General features: G+C 35.2%; 1 protein-coding gene across 3 annotated transcripts in view; it reads right to left on the minus strand.

Annotated features, from left to right (window-relative positions):
• The window catches only part of BABAM2 (BRISC and BRCA1 A complex member 2), a 168,913-nt gene that overhangs the window by 83,129 nt on the left and 70,744 nt on the right, over nucleotides 1–15,040 (minus strand). The window lies entirely within an intron of this gene.

A 15,040-nucleotide genomic window follows, 5' to 3' on the forward strand; every position in this document is an offset into this window, starting at 1 on the left:
CATCTCACCTATCACAACTCCTCAATAATTGTTTTTGTGGTATGACTAATTGAAGGAATGGAAAACTCCAACAAATGGGGAAGTGATTGCTTTAAAATAAGCAATGAATAAACTCAATTTACAACTTAATGATGTAACGCAGCTTGTGGAGGAAGGTGGAATAAAAAAGCAGAATATGGAGGAGAACAGTGGACTGAGGAGACATTGATCTTAGCACAAGCTGGCTGCAAATGCTAAATGGATATTTTAACAGACTCTTACTAGACTATGGTACCACTGAGCCCTACCAAGTTAGTCTGCTTCACTGAAGTTGAGCACAAAATTCCTATTTCAGGATCCTTTCTGGAGAAAGAAAGGTCTCCAGAAGAGAAATGCATGAAAATAACATGCGTTCAGAAAGGTAATTTATGTTAGGGTAAAACTTATCCCATGTAATTCCATGTGATACATACCTGTAACATACTTATGAAAACCTGATCAGAGAAATGAACAATAGAATTTGTTTTTGAAGCTGAAATGGGAATTGCATCAGAGAAGAATACATACCACTTGTATACTATGTTTGTTTCATTAGTACTAACAGGCTTCTTTCATCACAAGAGTTAGAAAAGTTTGGCCTTTTCCCACCAAAAGTCAGAGTGCAATAACGTGAAAAACAACTGTCCAATAAAGCACAAGAAACTGTTGCAGTTTCACTAGCCAGCTTCGATACAAGCAGTTACATGTTCTCCCAACCTTTTCCTATATCTAATGTTTTTGTTTGTTTGTTTGTTTTTTTAAATAACAAAACACACTAGGGGAAAGCAGGCTAAGGAATGTGAAGTGGCAAACGAGATTGAGAAATCTGCTTCACTCTAGGGAGAATATATAATTATTCCAGGAAATTCTTTCTGCTGTCTTCCAGGAAACCCACCAGGTCTGATCAAGGAGTGCTGATTCTTTAAATAGGATCTTTAATAAAAACAAAGGCACTTGCATGCACTGCCCACGGCATCAAAGCATTCCAAACACAGCTCCTCTCCCAAGGTAATGCAGCAAAACACTCACCTCTGTCTGGGCAAAGCTTACATTTGAGCTCAGCGTAATACCTAATTCAAAAGTTACTTTGTGAAATCTGAAAAGTAAGCTTCTAGGACAATATCCTGAGTTTTCTTAATTAAGTAAAATAAAATAAATAAATATTTACTGAGCATTAAAATTATCAGCAAGACCTCCAAGTATACTGTTGAGTGCTGATAACTGAACATGAGAACAATGGATGTTACACAAACAGTGCAACATCCCAGGGTTTTTTGATTGTCATTGTTCAAGGTTTTTGTTTTTTGTTGGTTTTTTTTTTTTTTTGTTCAACTTTTACACAGGAGCCTGTTTTACCTATACTACATTTTTTATTATGGTCATGGCAATTTACGACTACTTTCACAATATGATTGACTGTTAGAGTTAGATAAAAGAAACCACAAATGGTTAAAAAGAAAGAACAAAATTCTTGTCCGTGAAAATACATGCTAGATTCACAACTTTCAAGATTAATATAATTTAATATGATAAAAATTAATGCAGTTTGACACTATAAAAAGTTGCAGTGACACTTTCAGCACAACAATACCTGTTTGCTTAGGTCTGAAAGACAATCTCAGAAAACAAGGTAGATTTCTCCGAAGGTCAAAAACATGTTTTGGCAAGTTTGGAACTCAAATTTGAAATAAATAATCTAGGTGTGGCACAGTATAAAATTAATACTGGGTGCAATATAAAATTAATATTTTTGAACTGATTTCAAGTAAGATAAAATTTTCTATACATTCATTTCTATATGCAAGAGATACAAAATACATTTGCAAGCAAGGATCATCTATCATATTGACTGAATCTAAGTCCTCACTGAACAACTGTATTTATTAGTTATGTTTTGATGACAGTATAGTAGGGAATATTTAATATTTTTAAAAGAGACTGATATGTAAGATGCTCATGATCCTAAATTTCAACTCATCCAACAAAACCTAAGTATAAGTACATTTGCTCCATATACTCCAATATCAGGTACAACAAATAAGACTAAAACCCAGCATTTACACAGTTTGGAATGCATCTGCAAGTGAATTAAAATTTAAATTTTAAAAACCCCCACAAAATAAGAAGAAATGTTAGAAATCTAAATTGCTGGGTGGTAATCTCTGACCTGATTTTTCTGTGCATTCATGGAAAAGCACTTTTCTTTCCTCAATTTATTGAACACTACAGAGGAGTACTGCTTAATTTTTGTTTTGTTTCCTTCCAACCTAATTTCTAAGCAGAATGCATAAGTCATGAAGTTATAATAAAACACTGGAGTTTTACCATTAAAAAAGTTAACCTGAAAGACACACACTCCCCCAGTTCCTCTGATGAAGTTTTGTAGGCAGGAAGGAGATTCCAACACTACCATATCTCTCCTGGAACCTCATGCAAAGCACCTTGAGGTTGACAGGAGCACCCTGCCTCTGCCAGCACCAGCTGACAATTGGAAGAACAAAGTTTTCAGAGACTGTAAACTTAGGTTTTAACTGTTCTTAAGGAGTGAGCAGCAGTTGCATCCTCTCAAACCAAGCTAATGTTGCCATGGCTTGACAAACAGTTTTTTGTCTGTAAACCAAGGGCACCACAAAAACAGTTCTTCATGATCAAGCTTTTATTTTTTTTAGCAACAAACACTCCAGTAAGCTACTTCAATGGCTACTGGTAGAATGAAGGAGAGCACAATCTGAGCAACTGCATGAGAATCTGGTTGTAAGGATAAGACTGAAAGTTTATATTTACTTATAAGCATGTATCCTATACAAACAACTCTTCAAAGCTTGATTGTAAACAAAAATCAACTTTTTTACAAAATGATTTTATGTATGGTCAACATGCTCTGAGCTCCTTAAAAAGTTATGTTAGAAAGTTATGGGTAAACAGCAAGCAAAGGACAAGTGGTATTAAAATTAATACCAAGACTAATAATACCAGCATCCTAAATCAGGAATCATCTGGACATCTGGGTGAAGCAGAGAGAGTGAAGAAAGAAGCACTTTACTCTGTTCATCTGGCTTTGCATATTGGCGACAGACCCGTCAATTCTGGGCAAGCATTACATTCAGTCACATGTATTTATAGTTCTGTATGCAGTTTCAGTGCATGGACAACTCTTTTCATCAGTGTTTTAAATGCTTACTACTTGAAATTTTTATTAAAGAACAATTCAAGATTTATGATGTAGTGATATAATTTATTCTAGGACTGTCTGGGTAGAGACACTATTACCTTGTCATGTGCCAAGGTATTTCCTTGCTAACAACAGTCACTGAAAGGCATTTACTTCACACATATCTCTGCATTGCTATCTACTTTTTACACTTTGAATACTGAGAAGAACTGTACTAAGAACTACAAATGCAGATCAGCAGCCACCTTTGAAGGATGCTCATGTTCAAAGACCATGAGACAGGACAACTTTTTGTGTATCTATCTATCTAGTCTGAATTACTTTAAACACTATAAAGTGCATTTATAATATTTCCAAATGCAAAAATACATTTTCAATGTTCTCAGAAATGAGCAAATAGAAATAAAAAGAAAACATAAGATACTTTCCATTTAGAAGACTGCTTCCTAAACATGTGGTTATGATACATTTTTTTAAGGTAAGCCCTGTTTTTAAACTTGCTTTCCCAGATAAAGATTTTGGTACACATGAAACTTGGAATTCAAATCCCTGGCTTTCATCAAGACTCGAATCTCTCAAGCCATCTCTTCAGATGACTGGACTATAATTTATTTAGAAAGTAATATTTGCATTCTTTTCTCCAATTTTACTGATTTCCCATCTCTTTAAAAATAGTAATGTCATTGCAGAGGCCAAAGAACAGTCAACTCATATTCACTGGAACCCAAAATCTCCTAATAAAAGTCCAAATACTTAACTAAAGGACAAAGAAACCATTAATACAGTTCTAAATAAAATAATTTTCCTGCCAAGCCAACTTTCAAATTGCCAAGTACAGCTCTCTTCTATACACGCAAATTTATATTATATGTAAGCAGATTGACAAAACAAACAGAACAGATTAGTATACAGGGCTCATGACTGAAAGAAGATTCAGGGGTAAGCTACGTTTGAGAAGACTGTAATGTATTTGTGCAAGTAAGGATCTGAGGTACAGAGCTCAGTCTTAGAACAACAGTATGACTCTAACAAGAGTATTATTTTAAAGATATTGAAATCACTCATTGATACAATTAATAAATCTCAACCAAAAAAGAGAGTAAAAGTTAAAATACTGCAAAAGAGACATCAATCAAATATTTCTGTAACCATCTTGTGGTTGGAAGTCAGTATAAGCATTTATTTCTTAAATCAATCCAACTTTTTAATAAAAGCTTTTCCCCCACCCTCCACATATTCTTATATGTTTCTGATTCAGTGAATATCTCTGCAGAATCAGAAATACTATAGATTACATGGGTCACAACAAGAATGCCAGAGTAAAGCCATATTCTGAGCTACAGCTTCAGTGAACCAGGAAGTATCAACAAGATTTCACAGATGAAAAAGTGAATAATCAACATGTAAGGCAAAAACAAGCAAAGTTGAACTTGCTCAGTGGTCTAAATTAAACTTGCTCAGTGGTCTTTCACCACTACAGTTTAGCTCTGCTGACCTAATTTAAAAATATGAAACATTTTGTTTTAAAAGAAAGTGTCAGTATTAGAAGTATTAACTATATGAGCTGCTTTGTCAATTGCTGCTTCCTGAAAATAACAAGAATGTTTCTTATCAAAGTCCACAGGACCTTTGATGCACAAACTGTTATTCTGCATTCCTGTGTCAAGGGTATAATATTTGTATTTCTTTTCCAAAGAATTCTATTATCCCCTTGCCTCGTTATTACATTTAGATCTAAGGTTTAAGATCTACAGGATCTTAAAATGAGAGTGTATGTCTGTGTGGGGCATTCTCTTTTTTGGACAAAGAATATGGAAGTCAGAGCATCCTGTCCCCTTGAGCCTTATTTACAAACATTCATCTTTCCAACAAACTACGTTCTTGGTGTGCACATAAGATGTCTCAAAGAGTAATAGCACATTACTGTAATAAAAATAAAACTTCTGCAGTAAGAAGAGAAACACAGTTTTTCTCTTGCATTTCTGTGAAGGTGGATCCTGATACAGGTTATAAGCAGGACACTGTAATGAGTGATAAAAGCTTAAACAGGTAAAAATGGTTGTGACAGTGGTCTTTCAGGATTCACATCTGTACTGGTATGTAAATCAGGTGCATAATGTGAGGAAGAATTCACAGGTGTAGTCTCTGTTCTATATATAATAAAAAAAGTCACATTCTGTGACAGTCTGTGTCAGAGAGGTCTTTGGAACTTAGAGTGTGAGACAGTGACCCTTGTACTTCAGCATACTGCTTGGGTTAAGGTTGACTCATCTGTTGTTGTTTACCTTGCCCAAGACAGTGCCTGAAACATGGGGTGTCCAGCTCAGATGTAGTCCCACTGAATTAAAATTGTGGTTGCTAGAATAATACATCATGTATTTCCAGATGAAAGACTGACTCCATCACTGACATTTCCCTGATTACTGACTCAGAAAAGATCACCAGGTCTTTCCCCCTATCTGTTCCATCAGTGCATCCATCATCAACTCAGGATAAAGAATTTGAAGAAGTACAGTTAAACTCTTACGGTGTCTGGAGTTGTGTTTTGATGCAAAAGATTAAGGTTCAAAGGTCACTAACATACCACCCTTGAATTTTTGAAGTTTTTCCTCACACTTTCTCATAATACCTGTTCCAAGGTTCAGGGATAATTTTCTGTAAAGGCGATACAAGTTCCAACGTTGTCACAAGGCCCCAAAACCTTTGCATATGCTCAACAGCTTCAGTACAGCATCCCAGCATGCACAAATCAACAGGGCAGAATATCCTCTGTTCTTGGCCAGATATTTAGCTTTCTGACCATAAAACTGAGCACTGTATTGTTTGCCAAGGTGGGTGATCTCATCACACACAAGCAAGACTTGGATCATCACAATGGAGTTTGAACTGGAAGTTTCTTACCCTGTCCTGTAGGAGAGAGCATTTAATTGTTGCATTTTACTTTTTTTTCTTATCTTTAAACCCCTGAATTTAAGAAATTGATTACATTCTTTTCAGAAGTTTTCTGAAATAATGCAAATTTGATGTTCAAACTTTACAACTGATGGGATTTGCTGGAAGGTTATTCACTGAGTTTCTGCAGTTATGAACAGTTAAGGTTTCATAGGGGACTGATAGACAACGGTAACTCTACTTCCCACTTCTTCATGAACCCCAATTCCCCTACAGGCATCAGTTTCAAAATAATGTAGTCCTTTATTTGTGTTGTGTATGTAAACCTATAGTGTGGCCCACTACGACACTTATTTGGGGACAAAATATTAAGAATTTTAAGGAGAGCTTAATAAAGTGCAAATTTGGAAGTCCTTTCAAAATAGCATAAGAAAACCAAAGTAACTTCAGCCAAAAACCAGAGAAGCCAATACTTAAGATGTCATTGTAAAAAAAGAGATTAAACAGATAATGTTAAATAATATTTAAATTCCCATGTACATTGTTAAACTGTAAGACTGTAACCATAGAGTCTTTTCTACTAAGAAGCCACTTGGAAAACAGTTCTGTTTATCAGTGACAAAACTGCAGTCAACAGCATTTTAAGGATCAAGGGAGAGGGAAGATTCAAGTCACACACATTCTGGGAATTTTCTAAAATTGCCAAATTCAGGTCAGTTTTTCTAATTAATCCTGCTACCATCAGCAACTTGATTTTTGCAAGTCTATGTAAAATTCTAAAGTATCGATATCTTGTGCAAAATTCCTCTTTTTTTTTAATCTTATGGCATTTATCTGGAAATATCATCTTTTACTTTTACAAGTAAAAGCTAGAAGCCTATTCTATCTTGCTGTGTTCCAAACATTAAGACATTTTGGCACACCCTTTTCATTTTGTAGTCGCAAAAGTCACAAAAGCAGTCACAAAAGAAAACCTTCACAGTAGTCACAAAAGAAAACCATCTACAAGCACATTCTGCCCCAACCCTCACAACCACCCAGTACATCAATTTTTACATGTTTGAAAATAGAGAAATGTACTATAGAATGCAAGGAAAATATTTTAAGCTAGGTATCACCTCTAGCTTCAAATAAACAGGTTGAGAAACACAAGTTTTAGCTATGAGACAAAGTAGTGTAAAAGTCTACTCTAAATAAGACTGAATACATTAAAAAAACCCCACTAACTAGTAGTAATATGTTCCTTTTAGGATCTACAACAAGTCAGTCACTCATCAGAGTCATAATTGAAACAGCATACAACATCACATCTGGAATCCCAGAATGAGCTCCAATGTGAGATCTTGTAAACTATTAGGGAACAAGAAAACTTAAAAACTGTGAGTGTAGTAATAGAAATAGACTGTGATAGACTGTGCATTAAAAAAAAAAATAATAAAAAATTAGGAGGTATCCATGAAGCAGGTGAATATTTTGTCATCACAATAAAAGGAACCATTAGGTATCAATACAGAAATCTAACAACATCTTACTTTTATTTTACAGCTATGCAAAGAATGGATCTTCCTTTGTATCAACTCTATAGTTCTGCAGTCTATATATCCATAGGATTAATCAAAAAATTCTGCTAGCAAAGTGATAGCCATATGTTTCTGTTGTGTGCAGTTCATCAGCAATATAACTACTCATGTTTCAGTGAAAATTTTAATAGATTTAACTTCTTCAAATAAATCTATCTGCATTTTCGCTTACACTTGTAAAAGCAAGGACAAATAATCAATTTAATGACTTGCTTCAAAAACTGCTCTAAATTTATGGTTACGTCCAATACTTACCTAGACTTGAAATCCAATAAAAGTCACTGTAATCCTAGCATCTCTGAAAATAGTTAATCCTGGAAAACAAATCAGTCTATCTAGAAATACAACTTCTACTCACAGTAGTTTCATTCTACAATCTAAATACAGTTTCACAGAGTTAGATACACTGGGAATGGACTCTCATTTTTAGTTTTGCTGGATAGTTCTTTCAAAGGTGTAGCTGTTTGCTACAGTAAAAATTACCGTATTTTGCTTACACTGTTTTCAAACAATTCAAGAAATAGCACTGACTGCAACCGATGAAGTGTCCCACAGTTGAGTATGTTCAAGAACAGTATTTCAAGAGAAGATATAACAATTTATTAATCTTTACCTTCCTTTGCACTATGTTATCTTCGCAATGATAAGCTCTTCAGACATAGCCATGGTTGACATATACAGGTGCACCTATGCATATGTACACGTACAGGTTCTTTTAACAGAACTTATGCTCTAGTTACCAGATGGTCACTGCAGTAATTAGCTCAAATGAAACAGAAGTGAAGATCCTTCCATTCTCTCAATTTTTTGCTGCTTCATTTGGGATTCACACTGCAGTCTTGCCAAGTTTTGACCTTTCAGCCCAGACAGTTAGTCACGTCATGAACACAAACTTCCCATTAACTATGAAACTCAAGAGTTTTCCCTCTCCAGGCAGCGTCGTTAACTGCTCGATCTGCAATAGAAGTTACTCCTTCTACTTATACTTGGCACTACAGCAATCTCCAGAAAGCACTGTCTCGACCAAGCCTTGATTTCTCTTGAGTGGTCCCCAGACTCTGTGAGCAATATTAAATAGAAATTGTTAAATATTCTTCGGAAATAATGACTGTCTTGGTTTCCTGTGAACACATGCTTTTTAGCCCCTACAGTCTATGTCAACCAGTATGAAAACTTCTGGAGTCTTCAGAGTTTTCCAGCAGGTCTGCTTCTGAAAGTACTTCGCTGGGTTTTAACACTCTCCTAATGTTATCAATGGCAATATGTATACACACATAAAAAGAAATTTTCAATATTTTCCTTTTCCTCCCTAATCAAATTGTGCCATTTCCTTTTGTCTTCCTCCACATTCAATTCCTCACAATCTTAAACTAACTGAAGGACTTCTTAAAGTTTTTTGTTTGGTTTGGGGGTTGCTTTTTTAATATATTATTTTATTTCCATGGCATATGCCATATTTCTTGAAACAGATGTTTCAAATGTTTCAGCCCTTTCAGCCCAAAATACAAGCTGGTTACTCAAACATCCATGTTGGTTTTCATTCAGGACAACGGCACTTACTTGACACTAGTTCCTCTTAAGGGTACCCTATGTCCAAACAGATGTTCTTATGATATAAGTGGTTGGTTGGTTGTTTTTAATAAACATAGAACAGATATCCTTCTCCACTAGGATGAGTTAGGACCTGCAGATTTGTATCTCTTTTCTTCCCCCAAAACTTTCATTTCATTCATTCTGAGATCAGTTTAAACCCCACTGCATTAATCAAGGATAGTGTTCCCATATTAAGAGATACTCTCTGCAGGTATTTTTGTATCTATGAAATTGTTTCCAAGATGCTTTACATTAAAACTTTAATCTTCACAAGATTACTATAATTATTAGTTTCACTGTAATAACTGGGTTTGTGGCAACCACATGCTTGATGCTCTGTTGTTAAAAGAGGAACAGTCCCTTTTATAAGTCTTAACTATCTGGAAGGCAGATGTATAAAGATACCAGGAAAGTCCAGAAACAAAATTAAACATCCCAGGGTTTTTTCCTAATATTGTTTGCTTTGTATTCTAACTGACTTATTTTTTATAGCTCTCACAAAAAATTATCTTAGAACAAGAAAAGGAATTAATTGAAGGGCATTTTTTGTCATAGCCAGTTTCACTGTGGAACACACTTATTTGTGAGATACAGTTATTTGAAAAAAAGAGAGAACAGAACAGACACACTCAGACAATATAATCACTGATGCCACATTTCCTTAGGAAACTGAGTTAAAACTACAGCTAAATGAAAAACATGGTTTATCTGAAATACAGTAGAGAAACCCCTGATGCAAAAATGCATAAAGAATTCCTTCATGGAAATGTGTTCAGAGGATGTCAGCAGTACTCCATTCTTTCTAGAAGTTATTTCCAATTGAAAAGCCATTCTGGAGAAGGAAAAATGGAAGTCTATGTTGCTGAACAGGCAGATAGATGGCTGAGATGCCTATGATAGATATTTGCAGCAAGTCCATGATATGCTGTACTTAAAGTTTGATTAGCCTAAAAAGTGGAGGCTCAAGACCAATGGTGAAATGACTGTTGTTCATGTAGCTCCTCAGACAGAGTCATCTATCCACTTTCTGAGAAAACAGTTTAAGAGAAAATGTTGCCTTGATTAATAGAAAGACGAAAAACAAAACAGGAGGTAAGCCTGTAAAAACTCCTGATGTGAGAGAGATCAGAATTTAGATTACTCTTCCTTGATTGAAATTATTTTTGAAAATAGAAAAACTGGACATCTGTTAGGGGAAGGAGAAATAAGAAATGCAGAGTGGGCACAGACACTTCTAGTGCTCATCAGTTCATAATGTACTCCTTGAACAAAGCGGATGAGCTCTTACTGCTTGATGAATAAAATGAAGATGATACGGCTGAAAACTTTATTTAAAACCTACTCATGCTGGTGATGATCCACACACTTAGAACATTCACTACCAGACCATAGCAAAAGTGCTACACCTCATATAATATTTCACAGACTCAACAATTGTCCCTTTGTTTCAGTTCAAATAAAATGTTTCGGTGCACTGTTCGTTAACACGAATAATACAATCTTTTCTTCAATTCTGAGAAACACTTTGTTTCACTATGCTTACATGAAGGGACCTTTCTCTTTCACTGGAAAAGGTTCCCCATGGAAGTGGTCACAGCACTAAGTCTGACAGAGTTCAAGAAGCATTTGGACAATACTCTCAGGCACAGGGTGTGACTCTTGGGGATGGTCCTGTGCAGGGCCAGGAGTTGAACTTGATGATCCTTGTGGGTCCCTTCCAACTCAGGATATTCTGTGATTCTCTAAATCCCCATACTTTGTGACCTGCTAACTTGACTACACAAAAAGCACTGGTGGACTAATTGGCAAGAATATAGAAACGTGTTTCCTTTGAAGATCAGAGATGCTGTATCAGATTAGATTTTGAAACAGGCAAAATAAGAGGAAATACTCTGCTGAGTCTTCATGGTACAGAAGCTCATTTCTAGTTATATTCCTTGAATTTTCCATCAATTTCATACAAAATACAAAGTGATGCCACTCTTCCTCTGTGTTTTCAAAGGCAAAATGCATATATGACAATAAATGGGACTACAGCTTATTGTCATAACGTGGTAGACCAGTCATATAGCGCACTGACTTTTCAAGTATTTTTCAACATTTCAATATTTCAGCTGTTTTTCATTTATTCTGTGATGCTCATGATCAACTACATCAGCTAGGAAAAGGTTTAATCCTTAGAAGAATATGTACATTCCCAGTGACTTAAACACTGTTCTTTAATCTAACATAGTAAAATTATTTGTTAATGCCAAGTCCAATAGGAGATCCTTTTTCTTGGCTGTAATTCTACAGGGAACTTAGGTAATGGAATGAAAAACTTGAGCTTCAAACAAGTGCTGGCACAAACCTAGTTGCAGCAACCAGAGCAACCTTAAGCACTGTTGTAGTTACCTGATGTCTGCTCACTCAACTACCTTTTTATGAGCCTTAGGCAGTTTCTGAATATATATCTTTGCGCTAATTCCCACTTAAAGTTGGATTTAATTAGATAAATTTAGGACATTACAGTCCTCACCACAACTGATGTGCAACATTATTCTAATGAAGAAGTTTAGTAGATATTTGCCAACTTTGACAAAATCTTTGTTAGTGGATATCAGACACAGAGTAAATACTGATGTTTAATTTCACCTTAATTATAAATTATGTCACTTCATATATTTTGAATCAGTGAAAAACTTCTGTCTGCCTTCATATTTTCTCAACACCTAACTTCTGGGTTTTTTTAAACAAGGAAAGTTAAGGATCTTCCATATTTCAGCACCTGAAAAAGTAACGAAATGTGATCTGAAGGTACCCAGCTGTGATATTGAGAAAACTAAGTTACCCTCATCAATTATTAAAGAAAACAAAACTCAACAAGAAAGGTAACAAACTTCTGACACCACTACCAACAGTAAGTTAGCCATGAGTAAGACTGATGTGCGTTGGGACCTATGGTGTTCTCTGTCTGAAAGACAGCACTGAGTCTACAATCAGAAGATAAACAGATCTTAGACAACATAGAGCTTCTCCAGGCATATAGAAAATTCCAAGGACTTTGCCAAGAATATTGTAGACATGATTAAGATACCTTCCAATACTGCTTCTGAAAGTCAAGACACCTCATTTATTATGCTTTTCACTCAGATTAATTAAATAAATTTCACATAAGGAAGGTTTTGTTCTCATTGATGTATTGGGGGTTTAGTAGGTTCCAGCACAATTCAGAGCAGGTAAGGAAGAAGATGAAAGCCACTGTCTTTAGAATAGCAAGAAATACTGTGGCACTAACCAACCAGACCTCTAGTGCTAAGGGTTGAGCTCTGTGTTGAGAAAACTTGGCTAAATAATGACAGGTTTTGCTGAAGTGACACTGAAGATATCAGCAATCCAGACACTGGCAACAGGCAGCTCAGCACTGGGAATACCAATGCTTGTGTACTGAATCATGTCGGTATCATCATAAAATTTCATCAATAAGTTTCTTTCATAGAGTTCTGGATTATGCATAGGGCAGCCAGAAGAAGACAGAAAGAACCGAGCCCATTCCTCTACTCAGGTTTGCTTTGATCAACCTGATACCTCAACACCTTGAGCTGCCATTTACATCTAAAGACCTGAATGCTCCCTTACCAATGAAGGCAGGAAGAGAATGACACCGAAGTCGCACCACTGAAAGCCTATTTCATGCTAAATGAATTTGATGCATGCCGTTGTTCACACAGAGTAGAACATAATTTCCACTGTCTTCTGCTTCCTTTTGACATATTGAACTGACATCAAATAGTTTAAATAAAGCAGCACATAAGCATTTGCAAAGTACTTATCATTCAAAATATCTGTAATCTTAAATTCATAAATACAAGCCCCTTTAAGTTGCTAGTAGCAATTGCAACTATTACTTAAAACAGATTAGAACAGTATTTAAAAGATAACCTATGACTAAAGCTAAAAATGTTTAAAACAATCACTTATAACCTTTTCAGTTTGTTTGAAATTAATAAAATTGCTCATTTCCTCTCTACCTCCAACACTGCTGTATCAAAGGATATTACATGAAGACTTAAAAACATCTACTGAATGACAGCTCCCTAAATTGCATAAAGTTCAACCATGATAAACAAATACTCAAATGGACAAAGATTAGCACATGGAACAGCTTGTACTCACCTATTAATAAATATCATACTAGATTTAGGTTGACAACCACAACTAAATTAGCAGATGAAGCAATTATTGTATTTGATACTCCATGGCTTAAAAATCATAACTACTGGAATCTATTTCTGGTCTGTCACTACATGACTCTTGCAAAACATCATACACCCACTTCCCAGTTTTAAAATGTGGAGATTAATATATCTTATCAGTGGTGTTACAGGGCTTAAGTCCATATTTCTAAACTGTTAGATTCTGATTGCAAAGTTCTCCATCAATGCTGCAGAAAGGAAACCCATTAATCTCAATTCCTTTAACTACCACCATCTTTGTGAACAAGAAAAAATTTCAACTTGCAGAAGCATTTCCAGTATCAGACAGCTATCACTGACACCATAGAATTCTTTTAATAGTAAATGAATGAAAGAATAATTCATCTGACGAGCTGAATTTCAGCCTGATGCTTTTATAGGAATAATAAATCTCTGAAAACAGGATTCATAATATTGATGCAGAAATATTGAGACAAACTCAAAACTATTAATGGTGCAAAAGACACCACTTCAAATGCTTTCACCTGCCTGAACCAGTTTTGCTGCTTTGACACACCTACAATTCTTGTATATATTTATCCCTCTGAAACATAGAACAAGGACATAACATAAAGAGGCCTTTATACATAATGCCATATAATTACCCTTCACATTTCAGATTGTTTGAAAATCTGTGTTTATGAATGTAGTTCTGTGATCATGATCCTATTGACCTCAATGAGGGTAGAGTCCACCTCACGGAATAAAAAACACAGTCTCTTAACTGGTCCAAACTGTACCCATTGGGTCAATTAGACCAACCTTTCTATAAAGATATCTGAAATATTTGTTTTAAAAAAAAATGAACACAACTTTTTTCACAACAGGAGACATAATACTTCTTGCCTTGATCACTTTCCAGCATCATAAACCTCTTATTTTTTCTAACACAAGCACGGGGAAGTGAAACTACTAGCTAGTCCTTTCCTACAATATGAAGTGTAATGAATTTCTTTACAAAACAGGGAAGAAAACCCACCAAGCATGAGGTACACACTTGTTCTTCACTCCAGCCAAAACTTTGGTTTAAAGCTAGAAATCAATTCTTTTTTATGGTAGTTGGGTATATCAGTGCTTCCTTGTTTCCAAATGACTTCATTCTCATTACTGAATAATCAGTTACTCTGGTTAATTGTACTATTATTTTTAGTATTTGTGTAAAAAAAACTGAGAAGCAAGATTTAGTGAAGCCACATCATCATTCCAAAAAGTTATATGGCAATATATATTCCATACTGTGTAATTCTCTATAAATGCATTGCTCTATAGGTGTTATTTTATTGATTAAAATCTATGTTATACATCCCATATTTGCAACACATCTAACTTTCTACAAAACACACTGTAGGAAAAACACAACAGAAAGAAGTGAACTTCATTCTCGTTGCCCTAATCCTTTACAGAAAATAATAATAAAAAAAGACAAACAAGGAAAATGAATCCTTTTACTGCTCTGAAATTAAAAGCACACATTAAGCACAAGCACACTTATCGAAAAGTTGTCTACCTGCTTTTCAGCATGTAAATGCCCTCAAATCCCTGGAATAGCT

The sequence above is a fragment of the Corapipo altera genome, unplaced genomic scaffold (assembly GCF_003945725.1).
Source record: "Corapipo altera isolate COAL_440 unplaced genomic scaffold, ASM394572v1 48b, whole genome shotgun sequence".
NCBI lineage: Eukaryota > Metazoa > Chordata > Aves > Passeriformes > Pipridae > Corapipo > Corapipo altera.